General features: G+C 39.8%; 1 protein-coding gene across 1 annotated transcript in view; it reads right to left on the reverse strand.

Annotated features, from left to right (window-relative positions):
- The window catches only part of GTF2E2 (general transcription factor IIE, polypeptide 2, beta 34kDa), a 76,141-nt gene that overhangs the window by 2,485 nt on the left and 57,621 nt on the right, over positions 1-16,035 (reverse strand). The gene's annotated exons all lie outside the window — the stretch shown is intronic.

Raw genomic sequence — 16,035 nt, forward strand, 5'->3', positions numbered from 1 at the left:
GTGCTATTACAATTTATTTGCAAAAAAGACTTTTGAAACCAAATAACCTGGGGATTGGTGACTAGGAAGACATAAAAGAGAATGGCGGGGGGGAGCAGGTGAAACAGAAACGCTGTTTCCACCCCCTATAAAACAAAGGAGAAAGCCTACATCTTGTCCTCAGAGAACTGTGGCCCCTCTGCCACATCACTATTTTTGCAACCAAAAGAGATCACAACTGGGACAAGTCCAAAATGAAAGTCACATACATCTTAAATTCTACTCCTAAAGACAGATGCTAATAATTGGGTTTAACTTCATTATCAGCCTCTACTTTCAAACACAAAAAACTTCTAGTGATGGCAAAATCATAAGACTTATGTACTCTGGAACGAGAAAAGGGAAAGCTCCCTGAGCGCCGAGGCAGCCTGGCCCTGGCCCCTGCCCCGGCCCCGGGCCCCAGTGGCCGCCTCCTTCCCCACCCCCTCCCCAGCCAGCTCGGGCAGCTCCTCTCCTTCCTGGCAGCAAACCTGCCAGCTGGCTGTCAGCAAGGCCACTCGCAGATATAGACGTAGACAACCAGTACTGTGCTGGACCAGTTCTTCCTCCTTTGCCCCCTTCCTTCCTCCTTTCTTCTTTCAATACATACTGCATGAAGCAAACAGTGCCCGAACACTCGGGACTCGTGATACTGAGGAAATGTTTTCTGCCACACACCCAAAAGCTTTTTCGTTGCTGGTGGCCAAATGCAAAAATGGCACAATGCAGTACATATAATCCAATCTGAGCACAAAACCATTTAAACGCAAAACATCTCTGAATAAGATTTTTTACCTTCCATAGAAATATCTGGGGCTCTTTCTGTTATACACTCACTGAACTTCCCTCTGCACCATTGCAGACCTAGTATGACCGATGACAGCTGCTCCTCTGCGTGACTTTCTCAGCTGAATCACGGTAAGCTCCTTGACAGCAGGGAACTAACTATTCTCATACAATAGTCGGTGCTGCACCCAGCATGGGACAGGTCCTCAGCAGTTTCACTACTGAAAGTCTCAAATACTACTGTCCAGCCTACACGCCAGATTGTTTTATTACATTATTATTTTAAAATAATTTTACATTAATAGAAAAGTTACAAAATCAGTACACAGAATACCTGTATACCCTTTATACAGCTTCCCCTAATATTAACACCTTACATAATTGAATAATTTTTGAAACATGTTAATATTGATACAATACTAGTAGCTAATTGACAGACCTTATTCCAATTTCACTAGTTTTACCACCACTGCCCTTTCCCAGGCCAGGATCCGATGCAGTATCCCACACTGGGTTCAACTGTCATGTCTCCTTGGTTTCCTCCAACCTCTCAGTGTGCTCAATCTTTCCTGATCTCACATTCCTGTGACACTTCTGAAGAATACTGGTCAGCAATTTTGCAGAATGGCCTTCAATTTGGGTTTGTCTGCTATTGCCTCGTGATTAGATTGAGATTATGCACTTCTGGCAGGAATATCACAGAAAAGAGGTTGTGCCCTACTCGGTGCATAACCCACAAGGGTACATAATGCCGATATGTAGTATTACTGGAGCTGGTAAACTCTGATCATTGGTTAAGGTGGTGTCTTCCAGATGTCTCTGCCACAAAGCTATTAGTTTTTCCTTTGTGATTAGTAAGTATCTTATGCAAAGTTTTTGAGACTCTGCAAATACCCTGTCTCTCGTGCTTTTCACTCACTAAAAGTTTAGCATCCATTGGTAGTTCTTGCCTACAATTATTACTTGTGAGTGCCTACTGGCAAATTATTTCCATCATTCCTTCCACATGTATGACGGCTCAAAAAGTTCATGGAAAATGTGTAATATGAAAAAAACTGCATGGATTTCAAAAAATTTTTGCATCAAAATAAACTGGTACTAACTTACTATAACATGTCTGAACAGATTCTAGTTTGAGGCACTAAAAAGCATAAGACATCAGTTTGAGAAAAGCCATCAGAGCAACATGAATTCTGCTAAAATTGAAGCAAGAACAAACAACAAATTTATGGTGAAGTTTGGGTGGAAGAATGGTAAAATCACTGATGCTTTACAAAAAGTTTATGGGAAAAGTGCCTCAAAGAAATCAGCAGTTTACAAATAGATAACTCATTTTAGGAAGGGATGAGACAACGCTGAAGACGCAGCCTGCAGCAGCAGACCATCCACGTCAATATGAGAGGAAAAAATTAATCCTGTTCATGCTGTAATTGAAGAGGACAGATGATTAACAGTAGAAACAACAGCCAACACCACAGACATCTCAACTGGTTCGGCTTACACAATTCTGACTGAAAAATTACAGTTAAGCAAACTTTCTGCTCAAAAGTGTTGCACCCAGATCAGCTGCAGACAAGAGCTGAACTTTCAATAATGGAAATTTTAAACAAGTGGGATCAAGATCCTGAAGCATTTCTTTGAAGAACTGTAACGGAAGATGACACATGGCTTTACCAGTATGATCTTGAAGACAAAGTATAATCAAAGCCATGGCTACCAAGAGGTGGAAGTGGTCCAGTGAAAGCAAAAGTGGACCAGTCAAGAGCAAAGGCCAGGGCAACAGTTCTTTGGATGCTCAAGGCATTTTGCTTGTTGACTTTCCGGAGGGCCAAAGAACGATAACACCTGCTTATTATGAGAGTGTTTGGAGAAAGCCAAATCTTCAGCATAAAAATGCACAGGAAGGCTTCACCAGAGAGTCCTCTCCACTACGATAGTGCTCCTGCTCATTCCTCTCATCAGACAAGGGCAAGTTTGCAAGAGTTTCAATGGGAAATCTTTAAGCATCCCTCTTACCATCCTGATTTGGTTCCTTCTGACATCTTTTGTTTCCTAATTTCAAAAAATCTTTAAAGGACACCCATTTTTCTTCAGTTAATTAATAATGACAAAAGGACCGCACTGACATGGTTAAATTCCCAGGACCCTCAGTTCTTTAGGGATAAACGACTGCTATCAGTGCTTACAAAAGTGTCTTGAATTTGATGGAGCTTATGTTGAGAAAGAAAGTTTATATTTTAAATTTTCTTTTAATTTCATTTTCCACGAATTTTTGAAGTCCCCCTTCATATTAATTAGACTTCTACTGTAAGGAAGAGCCACTCTTTCTCCAATTTGTTTTTTAATTATTTAATTTAGTAAGGACTCATGGATTTTTATTATATAGATCCATTACCATTATTATTTCTTTTCTTGTTCAAATGTCCCAGCTTTGGTCATGGAGAGTTCTTTCAGGTTGGTTCCTGTGTCCCTGTGTCTCTTTGACTGGCTTTTTTTTTTGGGGGGGGGGGGCACTCCCTCACTTTCTAGTACCAAAAGATGGTCCAGGCTCATCCTGTATTTCCACAGATTTGGAATCAATCATTTCACCAAGGATGTTTAACTTGTTTTGTTGTAGAATGGTATTTAGAAACCAAAATGTAGGCATTCTGCTTTCTTTTTATAGCAATCTCTTGAAAACAGAAAATGATCAGGGGACATCAAATTTAAAGGAAGATGCTTCATTTTACAGAGGATCCTCAAGTATTATAAAAGTCAGGCGTGCTTTAAATTATAAGGGTAAATAAACTCACAACTGATTTACAAATCTACTGTCTCTTCACAGAAGAGAGAAGAAAACAGGCTAGAATTTATAAACTCAGATTTGACCCTTTCAATTCAAGAGACCTTCCTTGTACTACTTGAGCTAAGAATAAAAACTGTGTAACTGCCATAGAAAGAAAGAAAATAAAGCAACTCATCAATGAGATTTTGCTTAAATTCCCAAATAATTCATTCACATTTTGGCTCTGCCTCGTCCTTTCCTGGGAAATGCAAAATTATCAGAACAGTATGATACAGATTCTGGAGCCAGAATGCCTGGATGTAACCTCAGTTACCCCATTTACTGTGTAAAATAGGGAAAGCTACTTACCTTCTCTGCCTCGGTTTCCTCATCTATAAAGCAGGGATAATAATAATAATACCTGCCTCATAGAATAATGGCAATTAAATGATTTAAAATAAGTAAAACACTGAGAATGATGCCTGCAAAGGAAAAAGCATTATTTATATGTGTTATAGTTATCATCATCTAACATCTATCATGTCTTACTCCTGGATGCTAATGCCTTTAATGAAGGCAGTATAAAACATTTAAGAAGATTGGCTACCAGATACAAGGTGATCTCATTTAAGTAAAATAGAAACAGCTGAAATTCTAAAAATTTCTTAAAAAGCAGAAGCACATACATTAAATGCATCGTAATGGTCTGGGAAAGTACACACCAATATCTATGCCCAGAAAAATAAATCAGGTTTGTTTGGAGGACTGTCATTTTTTGCTCTATATACTTCTTGACAAAAATTTTAATATGTGGAGGTATTCACATATTACTAGTGTAATATTTTAAATAGATAAATGACCACCTAAAAACAAGAAAGGATATACTACTAATAATTAATATACTTATTGCCTTTTTTTCTTCCACATTAGTCTGTGGTGTTCTATGTGGATTAGCGTTAAAGAGCATCTTTGTCATTTAAAAAAAAAAGGCAGAATCTCAAACTGCAACATACCATGCCTTCCTCCCTTTTCCTTTGCTATTTTGTTCTCATCACTGTTGTTATCCATTTTGCCATTTCAGAAAATAGGACATTTTTCAGTTTACCTCATCCCCTAAAAAAGTAATCTTAAATTTTAGACACTATAGAAATAATTTCTTTTGTGAGAAAGAAAAATGCATCTCCCCCAGATGTCCACATCTTAACCCTCAGAACCTATGAACATGTTATGACAATAGGGACTTTAATAGATGTGATTAAGAATCTTGAGAAGGAGAGATTATCTCAAGATTTAGATTCTGTATTGGAAGAATTAATATTGTTAAAATGTCCATACTACCAAAAGCAATCTATAGATTCAATGCAATCCCTATCAAAACTCTAATGTCATTTTTCACAGAAATAGGAAAAAAAATCCTAAAATTCATATAGAAACACAGAAAAACCCTTGAACACCAAAAACCCTGAATAGCCAAGGCAATCTTGAGCAAAAAGAACAAAGTTGGAAGCATCACACCACCTGACTTCAAGCTATATTACAAAGCAACAGTAATTCAAATAGCATAGCACTAGCATAAAATTAGATACATCGACCAATGGAACAGACTAGAGTGCTCAGAAATGAACCCGCGCATTTATGCCCAATTGATTTTTTATAAAGGTGCCAAGAAAACAATGGAAAAAGGACAATCTTTTCAATAAAGGTGTTGAGAAACTGGATATCCACATGCAGAAGAACGAAATTAGACCTTTATCTTACACCACACACAAAAATCAACTCAAAATTGCTTAAAACTTAAGCATAAGATGTGAATCTGTAAAATACTTGAAGAAAAACATCAGGAAGAAGTACATGATATTGATCTGGAAAACAACTTTTTGGATTTGACCCCAAAAGCTCAGGCAACAAAAACAAAAATAGAGAAATGAGATTGCATCAAATTAAAAAGCTTCTGCACAGCAAACAATTAACAGAGTGAAAAGCCAACCTATGAATTGAAAGAACATATGTGCAAGCAATACATCTGGTAAGAGGTTAATACCCAAAATATACAAAAACTCAAAATACTCAATAGCAAAAAAATAACCTTATCAAAGGACCTGAATAAGCATTTCTCAAAAGAAGACGTATAAATGGCTAACAGATAGATGAAAAAACACTCAACATCACTAGTCATTAGGGAAACGCAAATTAAAACCACAATAAGATATCACCCTCACACTTGTCAGGATGGTTAGTATCAAAAAAAAGAGAGACTGTCAACAAGTATTGGTGAATATGTGGAGAAAAGGGAACACTTGTACCCTGTTGGTGGGAATGTAAATTAGTACTGCCATTTTGGAAAATAGTATGGAGGTTCCTCAAAAAACTAAAGACAGAATTACCACATGACCCAGCAATCCCACTTCTGGGTATATACCCTAAGGACTTGAAATCAGTTGATAAGTATGTTGAAGAGATACCTGCACTCCCAATTTCACTGCAGCATTATTCATAACAGCCAAGACATGGAATCAACTTAAGTGTCCATCAATGGATCAATGGATAAAAAACACGTATATATACACAATGGAATACTACTCAGCCTTTAAAAAGAAGGAAATCCTGTCACTTACAACACCACAGATGAACCTGGAGGACATCATGCTTAGTGAAATAAACCAGGCAGAGAGAGGCAGAAACTGCATGTTTTTCCATATGTGGAACCTAAAACAATCAAACTCATAGAAGCAGAAAGTAGAATGGTTGGTTACTAGAGACCAAGGGGTGAGAGGAATGGGGAGATGTTGGTCAAAAGAAAAAAAAAAAAGGCTTGAGATGGAGAGATTATCCTGGATTATTTGGGTGGACCCCATGTAATCACAAGGGTCCTTATAAGGGAAACAGAAAGGCAGGAACATCAGAGTCAAAAGAGGAATGGGGAGATGTTGGTCAAAAGAAAAAAAAAAAAAAGTCTTGAGATGGAGAGATTATCCTGGATTATTTGGGTGAACCCCATGTAATCACAAGGGTCCTTATAAGGGAAACAGAAAGGCAGGAACATCAGAGTCAAAGAAGGAGATGTGAAGACAGAAGCAGAGGTCAGAGTGATGCAGAGATGTGAGCCAAGAAACGGAGGCAGCCTCTAGAAGCTGAAAAAGACAAGGAAACGGACTCTCCCCAAGAGCTTCCAGAAGAAATGCAGCCCTGCTGACCTGTTTTAGACTTCTGACTTCCAGAATAGTAAGGTAATAAATTTGTGTTGCTTTAAGACACTAAGTTTGTGGCAATTTGCTGCAGCAGCAATAAGAAACTAATACATGTTGCTTTAGATTTTTCTTCTTTAAAAAGTATAATTTAAGTAAAGGGCGGGCCAGTCAGCTCAGTTGGTTAGAACATGGTGTTAATAACACCAAAGTCAAGGGTTTCGATCCCTGTACAGACCAGCCACCAAAAAAAAAAAAAAGGTAGACAGGATTATAAAGACAGCTGATGTTTCATTCTTAGCATTCCAACAAGTACTTGTTGAGAATTCCGTCACTACCACAGCATTACATGCTAGCTGCACATGTGGAAAGAATGGGCAATGTTCACACACATCTGTGTTGTAGGGTAGCCGGGCAGAATCATACCCAGAGCTGACTGTGGCTAGGAGGGAAGAAAAGAACTTGGTAGCATTTGCTGTTCTTCGTAATCCTACTGAAACGCAACACTGAACAATGGCACTTTTTACTCGGGATAAACACCAGACACCAAAGCAAAAGTTAAAGTGGAGAACCTTGGGGTAACTCTTACTTTGAAAACTGCTTTTCAACAGGAGAAACACCATATTCTTTTCAATAACTACTTTTAAATTTTTATTTTATTAAGGTATAATTTATGACACGTAAATTTCCACACATTCTGGTGTACAGTTCCCTGAAGTTTTGACAAATGTATGGGCATGTGAACACCACCACTGTAATGGCATAAAACAATTCCATGACCCCCAAGACACCCCTGTGCTCCTCTGTAGTCAGTCCCTCTCCTCACCCCCAGCCCATGGCAATCACTGATCTGTTATCGTTTTGTTTCCCCAGAATATCATAAATATGTAAACAGAATCAGACAATATGTACCTTTTGAATCTGGCTTCTTTCACTAAGCATGATGCATACCTGAGACTCGTCCATGCTGTTGGGCATGTCAGTATTTGCTCCTTTTTACTGCTCAGTTGTATTCCATTGTAAGGATATGCCACAGTGAAGGGGAAGTTAAAGGACATTTGAATTGTTTCCAGGTTTGAGTGATTAAGAAGAAAGCTGATATAAACACATGCATAGATTCTTGAGTGAACGTGGGTATATACCTAAGAGCAGGATGGCTTAGTCACATGGTAATATATATTACAAAGTGTATGTGTGTGTGTGTGTGTGTGTGTGTGTGTGTGTGTGTACTTAACTTTCCAAAGAATAATATGGGACCCATACTTCTTACCATATGCAAAAATTTGCTCAAAATCATCAAAGACCTAAATGCAAGAGCTAAAAGTATAACTCTTAGAAGAAAAAATATGAGTAAATTTTTATGACATTGGATTAGGTAATAGTTTCTTAGATACAACACCAAAACCACAAGTAACAAAAGAAAAAATACATAAACTGGACTTCATCAAAATTTAAAACTTTTATACTTCAAAGGACACTATCAAGATATCAAGAAAGTGAAAAGACAACCCACAGAAAGGAAGAAAACATTTGCAAAGCATGTATCTTAGAATTGTATCCAGAATAAAGAACTCTTAAAACTGTTTAAAAAAAAAAAAACAATTTTTTAAATGGAAGAAGAATCTGAATAAACACTTAGCCAACGAAAATATACGAATGGCCAACAAGCACATAAAAAAGATGCTCAACATTATTAGCCATTAGGGAAATGAAAATCAAAATCACATCTACTAGGATAGCTAAAATCAAAGTGTTGGCAAGGACGTGGGGAAATTAGAACCCTTCTAACTCGCTGGTGAGAATGTAAACTAATGCTGCTGCTCTGCAAAACAGTATGGCAATTCCTCAAAACGTTATCCATAGAATCACCTCATATAATGCAGCAATTCCACTCATATACCTAAGAGAAATGAAAACATATGTCCACACAAGAATTCATACAGGAATGTTCACAGCAGCATTACTTATAGTAACCAAAAAGTGGAAACAACCCAAATGCCCATCCACTGATGAATGGATAAAATGTGGTACATCCATATATTATAATACTCGTTTTTACTATAAGCATTGGATGCTCTATATTTCCTTCTGAGAACTGCTAGAGCTGCATCCCATGACTTTTGATACATTGTGCTTTCATTTTCATATAGTTAACTCTTTTTTTTTTTTTGTCTTCTTTGTGACCGGTAAGGGGATTGCAACCCTTGGTGTGGTGTCGCCCGCACTGCGCTCAGCCAGTGAGTGCACAGGCCACTCCCATATAGGATCCGAACCCGCGGCGGGAGCGCCACTGCGATCCCAGCGCTGCACTCTCCCGAGTACGTCACGGGGCCGGCCCTAACTTTTTTTTTTAATACCTCCTTGTGATTTCCTCCCTGAACCATGGGTTATTTTAAAATGTTGTTTGGATAATTTCCAGGTCTGGTCGATTAGCTCAGTTGGTTAGAGTGTGGTGCTAATAACACCAAGGTCCAGGGTTCGATCCCTCTACCAGACAGCCACCAAAAAAAATAAAATAAAAAAATTAAAATGTAGTTTAATTTTCAAATGAAGAGCTTCCAAATACGCCTGTTATTGATTTCTAGTCTAATTCCATTATGGTCCAAATATACACTTTGTGTACTTTTTTCCTGTCAAATGCCATTAAAGCTAGACAGGCTAGAATACCATCTATCTACTGTACTGCCGTTGGATAGCCTGTTCTATAAATGCCAGTCAGGTCAACTTGGTTGACAGTGTTGTTTAGGACTTCTACATCCTCACTAATTTTCCATCTACTTGTTCAATAAACTACTGAGAGAAGTATTGTAGACTCCAATCTTAACCACATATTTATTTCTCCTTTTAGCTTTCTCCATTTTTAACTCATGTATTTTCAAGGTCTTTGTTCGATATACATACTGTACATATTTAGGACTGTTATGTACTCCTGGAGAACTGATCTCTTCAGTATGTAATATCCCTCTTTGTCCTCGGCAACTTCCTTTACTCTGAAGTCTACCTGTCTGATATTAATGTAGCCACCCTAGCTATCCTTTGATTAGTGTTTGTGTGGTATATAATTTTACATTTTTTTACTTTTAACCCGTCTTTATATTTAAAGTGAGTTTCTTATACACAACATATACTAAAGTCTTGCTTTTGTATCCAACCTGAAAATCTGTCTTAATTATTGTTTAGAACTACATTTAACATAATTATTAATATGGCTGGAATAAAATCCATCATCTTGCTCACTGTTTCTATTTTGTTCCTTCTGTTTCTGTGCCCATTTAGAATACTGAAAATAATTTTACAATTCCATTTTATCTTTACTATTGGCTTATTATTTATGCTTCCTTTAAAAAACATTTTTAGTGGTTGTCCTAGGATTTATAACATACATTTAAAAGTAAATGGCCAGTAAAAGGATCTGAACCCTTGATCTGGGTGTTATAACACCACACTTTAACCAATAGCATACTGATATAATTAACCAGAGCTTAGCCTCAAGTAAATTATACCATTTCACATGTAGTATAAAGACGTTATAGCAGTATACTTCCAATCGTTCATCCCTTCTGACATTTGAGTTCTTTGTTGTTATAATTTTTTTTTAACTTTTATTGAATCATAATTGATTATACATATTTTGGAGGTTCAACATTGAGATGCTGATCAAATCAATATTACTAGCATATATATTGTTACAAATCAGTTATTCTTTATGCCCCTTGTCCAATCTCTCCCCATCCCTCTCTCCCTTCCACTCCCCCCTCTGATAACCCTAAATTTCTTCTGTCCTTTTGAAAGAGTAATGGTTACTCTGTTGATTTGTTGCCCAGATGATCTGTCCAATGCTGAGAGGTGTGTTCAGGTCCCCCAATATTATCGTAGAGCAGATGTTTCTTCTGTCACTCTGGAACGGGCTTTGCGGAGAGAGACATCCTCTTCTTTTCTCTGGTCTCTGCTAGTGACTCTCCTTGTATCAATGCACTCCAGTGGCTGATGGACCATCTGCGTGGTGGTTGTGGCAGCTAGCTGCTTTCATGGCAGCTGTGGTTATTGTGGTGGCTGTGGGTGGACCACCCACATAGAGGTGATGTTTTTGGCATGCTCCTTGGTGCTGGTGGTGTGCCTGGTTGTGGGAGGGGGGTCCGGTCCCTGGCTCCATACCACAGGTCCCCAGGCAGGCCTGAGGTGCTGGTGGTGTGCCTGGGCCAGAACTAATTTTCTGTCCTTTGCTTACTTCTAAAATGCAGAAACTTCCTGTGAGGACCAGTATTGAGCGCTATGATTTAGCTAAATTGCTGCTTTGTTGCTGCTTCCCTAGGGAAGGCTTTTTGTGCAGCTCAGGTTTTAATGGTTGACTTTATAGGTACTTCTGGCTCTCCAGAGACCCCACGCACCTGGGTTGTACAGAAAATCTGATCTGAGCTTAAGTCTCTTCATCAAACTGCACCCCATGCAATTCTATATTCCTGACCACTCTCCTCTGAGTGGTCCTATGCTGACTGGGGGGCAGATCAGCTGTCCATGCTATGCCCCAGTATTCCCCTGGTGGGCCCGTCTCCCCCACCACCCATGCTGCAAACACTTCCCATGGGACAGGCCATGTACTGGTCCCTTGCAATGACTCAGCAGCCTCTGAGTGGTTCCTTTTTATCAGCTGCTGTGTCTCCTACCTCCTATGTGGGTCCATGGGAACCCTATTAGTGGTCTTGCTGGCCTGGGGGCCACTAAGGCCCTCTTCTCTTCTGCTACCTCCAAGCAACTTCATACAAAGGGCACAGCTGCGGCTTTTGCTAGCTCCTGCTCCATGCGCTCAGCAGCTAAAGCCTTAAAGTGGACACGGCACAAAATGCTACTGTTATAAACTTTATATTTACATATGCTCTACATACAAAATACACTGCTAATACTTTTGCTTTATAGTCATCTTCCAGAGCAATTAACAATAAAAACAAAAAAATTTTAATAAGAAAAATATGAGTTCTGGGCCGGCCCGGTGGCGCACTGCTATAGTGCGCCGCTTGGGAAGCGCGGCAGCACTCCCGCCCGAGGGTTCGGATCCCACATACAGACCGGTTCCCGCTCACTGGCTGAGCGAGGCGCGGGAGCAACACCGAGGGCTGCGATCCCGTTGCCGGTCCTGGTCCGGTACGGGGGCAACACTGAGGGTTGCGATCCATTGCCGGACACGGAAAAAGACAAAAAAAAAAGAAAAGAAAAATATGAGTTCTATACCTACCTTCATTTATTCTATCTCCAGCATTCCTCACTTATTTGTATAGATCCAAATGTCCGGTATTACATCCCTTTTGCCTGAACAACTTCCATTAATATTCCTGGTAGAGCAGGTCCTGATGGCAATGAGTTCTCTCAGTTTCTGTCTCTCTGACAGTGTTTCTCCTTCATTTTTGAAAGATTATTTTTGCTGGGTTAAAAAGTTTTTCCATTTTGGCCCTTTAAAAATGTCACTGCATTACCTTTTGGTTTGCCTAAGTTCTAATGAAAAGTCTGCCTTAATTCTTTGTTCCTCTGAAATGAGTATTTTTCCTCTGCTACCTTCAATATTTTCTCTTCATTTTCAGTTTTCAGCAGTTTAAATATCATATATCAACTTTTTTTTTCTGCCATTTGTTTGGTTTGGGGGATTACCATACCTCCTGTTCTCTGAGCTTCTAGAATCTTTAGTTTGGTGCCTATCATTAATTTTGGAAAATTCTTGGCCATTATTCCTTCAAGTATTTCTTCTGCCTCGTTCTTTCTCTTCTTTCAAGACTTCAGTTTCACATTCAGACCATGTGACATTGCCCCACAGCTTATGGATGCTGTGTACTATTTTTTTTTTTTCTCCCCACATGCTTTTCTCTTTGCATTTCGGTTTGGATAATTTGCATTGGCCTATCTTCAAGTTCACAGAAGTGGCTATGCTAAGTTTATGCATAAGCTTGTTGAAGGCATCCTTCATCTCTGTTACTGTGCTTTTCATTTCTAGGATATTCATTTGATTTTCTTATAGTGTTGAAATATCCTACCTGATCATGCATGTTGTCTACCTTTTCTACTAAGGCAGACCTTACATATTAATCAGAGTTATTTTAAATTCCATGTCTGATCATTCCAATATCTGTGTCTTAAGAATTTGATTCTATTAATGCCCTGTCTCAATACAGTGTTGTTTTCACTTGCTTCTTTTTATGCCTTGGAAGATTTTTTTCAAAGCAGGATATCCTCTATAAGAGAGTTGAGACTGCAGTAAACAGTTTTTTGCCTGGAGATGGGCACGCCCTTCCTCTGCCAGACCTTTAGTGTGTGGAAATTGAGTCAATCTTCTGTCAGGACATGAGCTTGTTTTGCAATTTGCTGCTGCTATGGTTACCCACAGTGTACTTGGAACTCCTCTAGCCATACCTTCTGTTTAGGGTAGAGCTGGTCCGCCAGACTGTCAGTTTTAGGTCTTCCTGTTATGCTGCCCCTCAGATGGTCTGCACCATGCCCCTTCCTGCAACTCTCACAGAGCTCCACTGCTGCCTGCGATTCCACAGTTGCTAGCCTCGCCTGGGGGGTGGGAATTCTCTGGCATTCTGATTAAGCCTCATTCTTAGGCAAGCCTTGGTGTCCTTGGTGTCCAGAGTGTGGCCTTCTCACTGTTCCTGCCCTTCCTCCTCTCCTAAAGTTCTGTGCCCAGATAATATTCCTGCCTTTCCCCAAGGGTAGAAGATTTTCTTGTGGTTCCCTCCCACAGTGCTGTTTAAGGCTTTTGTCTCATAGGAGAGAGCAGGGGAGAAGGACTCAGACAGGGCTTCATGTCTTCCCTGAAGTGTCTATTGTTTTGTTTTATTTTCTGTCGGGAGGTGAGTTCGGGATCCAAACCTGTGATCTTGGGGTTACAAGGCTGCGCTCTAACCAACTGAGCTAATTGGCCAGCCCCCTGAAGTGTCCATGTTCCCCTTCTCCAGCCCTGTCCAATGAGGGACGCTTTCTCAGCACCCCCACTCTAGCCTCAATTTTTTTTTTTTTTTTTTTTTTTTTAAGCACCCAGTGAAGTGTATGGAGAAGAGCCTGTGAGTGGGTGCCAGTCCCCTGTGTCTGGGGCCCACCAGAAGACCAACGTCCTCCTGCTAGTCCACACTAAGTCTTTAGCTGTCATTAAAATTTTTTTTTTTTTTCTTTTTGTCTTTTTTCGTGTCCGGCAACGGACCACAACCCTCAGGGTCGCGCCCGTACCGGACCGGGACCGGCAACGGGATCGCAACCCTCGGTGCCGCGCCCGCCCCTCGCTCAACCAGTGAGCGGGAACCGGTCTGTATGTGGGATCCGAACCCTCGGTGGGAGCGCTGCCGCGCTCCCAAGCGGCGCACTGTAGCAGTGCGCCACCGGGCCGGCCAAAATTTTTAACTGAGTTCTTCTGAGTGGTGTTCATTTTGTCTGTCCAGGTAAATAAGTGTTCATGTTTCATCTTTTCTTGGGGGTGCCTATCTTTGCTTAGATGGCAGTGGTGCAAAGAGAAATAACCTGTTTTTCTTTAATTTTATAAAATCAGGGTAAGAAAATAAAATTAAAAACAAAATAATCTTCATATTCTATGAGGCTGACAAAGTCAACTAAAAACTGCTCTGCTACCTTCAATATTTTCTCTTTGTTTTCAGTTTTCAGCAGATTAAATATAATATACCCAGGTGTTTGTCTGTCATTTGTTTGGTTTGGCAGATCATCCTATCTCATGTTCTCTGAGCTATCCTGGTGAGGATATGAAGAAATGGATACCTCATATACTGCTGTGAAGGTATAAATTGGTCCAAACTTTTATAACAGACATTTGGCAAGATGTTGAAAAACTTAAAATTATGTTTATCTTTTTTTTTTTGTCTTTTTTCGTGTCCGGCAACGGGATCGCAAGCCTCGGTGTTGCTCCCGCGCCTCGCTCAGCCAGTGAGCGGGAGCCGGTCTGTATGTGGGATCCGAACCCTCGGACGGGAGCGCCGCCGTGCTTCCCAAGCGGCGCACTATCCAGTGCGCCACCGGGCCGGCCCAAAATTACGTTTATCTTTTGATTCAGCAATTCAACTTCAAGAAAATGTTCACATACATTTATGTGCAAGGATTGAGCATTATTTATAACAGCATAGAGAGAAAAAAAAAATGAACATTCCATCTGAGGAGGGTCAGAAAAATTGTTTTAAAGTATTTCCACAGAACGGAATACCAGATAGTCATTAAAAAAAATAATGACCTAAGACAACATCAGAGCCCCAGGGCAAGGACTCAAAAGTGGGAGCTACGAGGAGTCCTGAACACTAAGGATAAAGGTTAAATTCTTTAAGCGTGTTGTTGGAAAGAACAAGTTACCAGCAATAGTGGCAAAGTCAAATTGTCACAGGAATTACCACCAGGAACACCAAAAACCATTATATAACTGCAAAAGATCAGTGCAAATGTGGCCCAGACTGCTAAATGGGCTCTATTTCTTTGCCATCTGTTTAACCAAACACAAAACTATAAAACCATTGAGTCAATGACTCAAGATAAGTAAAATAAATAAATAAGAAAAAATTTAAATAAGGTAAGTAAATAAGTAACCAGAGATAAGTAGGATTAAAACATCTAGTATTTTGGGGGCCGGCCCCGTGGCGCACTTGGGAGAGCGCAGCAGTGCTCCCGCTGCGGATGCGCTCACTGGCTGAGCACGGTGCAGGCGACTCCAAGCCAAGGGTTGCGATCCCCTTACTGGTCACAAAAAGGACCAAAAAAAAAAAAATCTAGTATTTTGGATACTGTCCTGTATTTCCGAAACTACTAACAATTGCTAACATTACTGAGTTCTTACTATCTGCCAGGTTCTGGTTCCAAGCTCTAAGCACTTTTACTTATATTAACTCATTTAATCCTCATCAAAACAATGAGGTAAAGATATTATTATTTCCATTTTACAGACAGGGAATCACAGACAGAGAGAGGTTAAGTATCTTGCCTAATCTAGTTAAGAAGCAGAGCTAAAATAAAAAGTATAGTTCGGGTCCTCAGACTATCCTCTCAACCTCTGCATTTATACTGCCTCTAAATGAATAAGAACTTGATTTAAGGAAATAAATGCCTCCAACTACTCTGTGTTCTCCCCCCAAAAATTACTATACAATAAACTCTCTTCTTACTTGCACTATACCTCACTTAAGGACATGTGCTTCCATAGAACCAAGGGTGAATCTTCTGTGCGTGTGCCTGAAGGCTTGCTCACTCAAGATTTCCTCTCTATGGCTAAGACTGCCACCTAGTGAGTTAAAAAAAAAAAAAAAAAAA

Source organism: Galeopterus variegatus, unplaced genomic scaffold (assembly GCF_000696425.1).
Source record: "Galeopterus variegatus unplaced genomic scaffold, G_variegatus-3.0.2 Scaffold936, whole genome shotgun sequence".
NCBI lineage: Eukaryota > Metazoa > Chordata > Mammalia > Dermoptera > Cynocephalidae > Galeopterus > Galeopterus variegatus.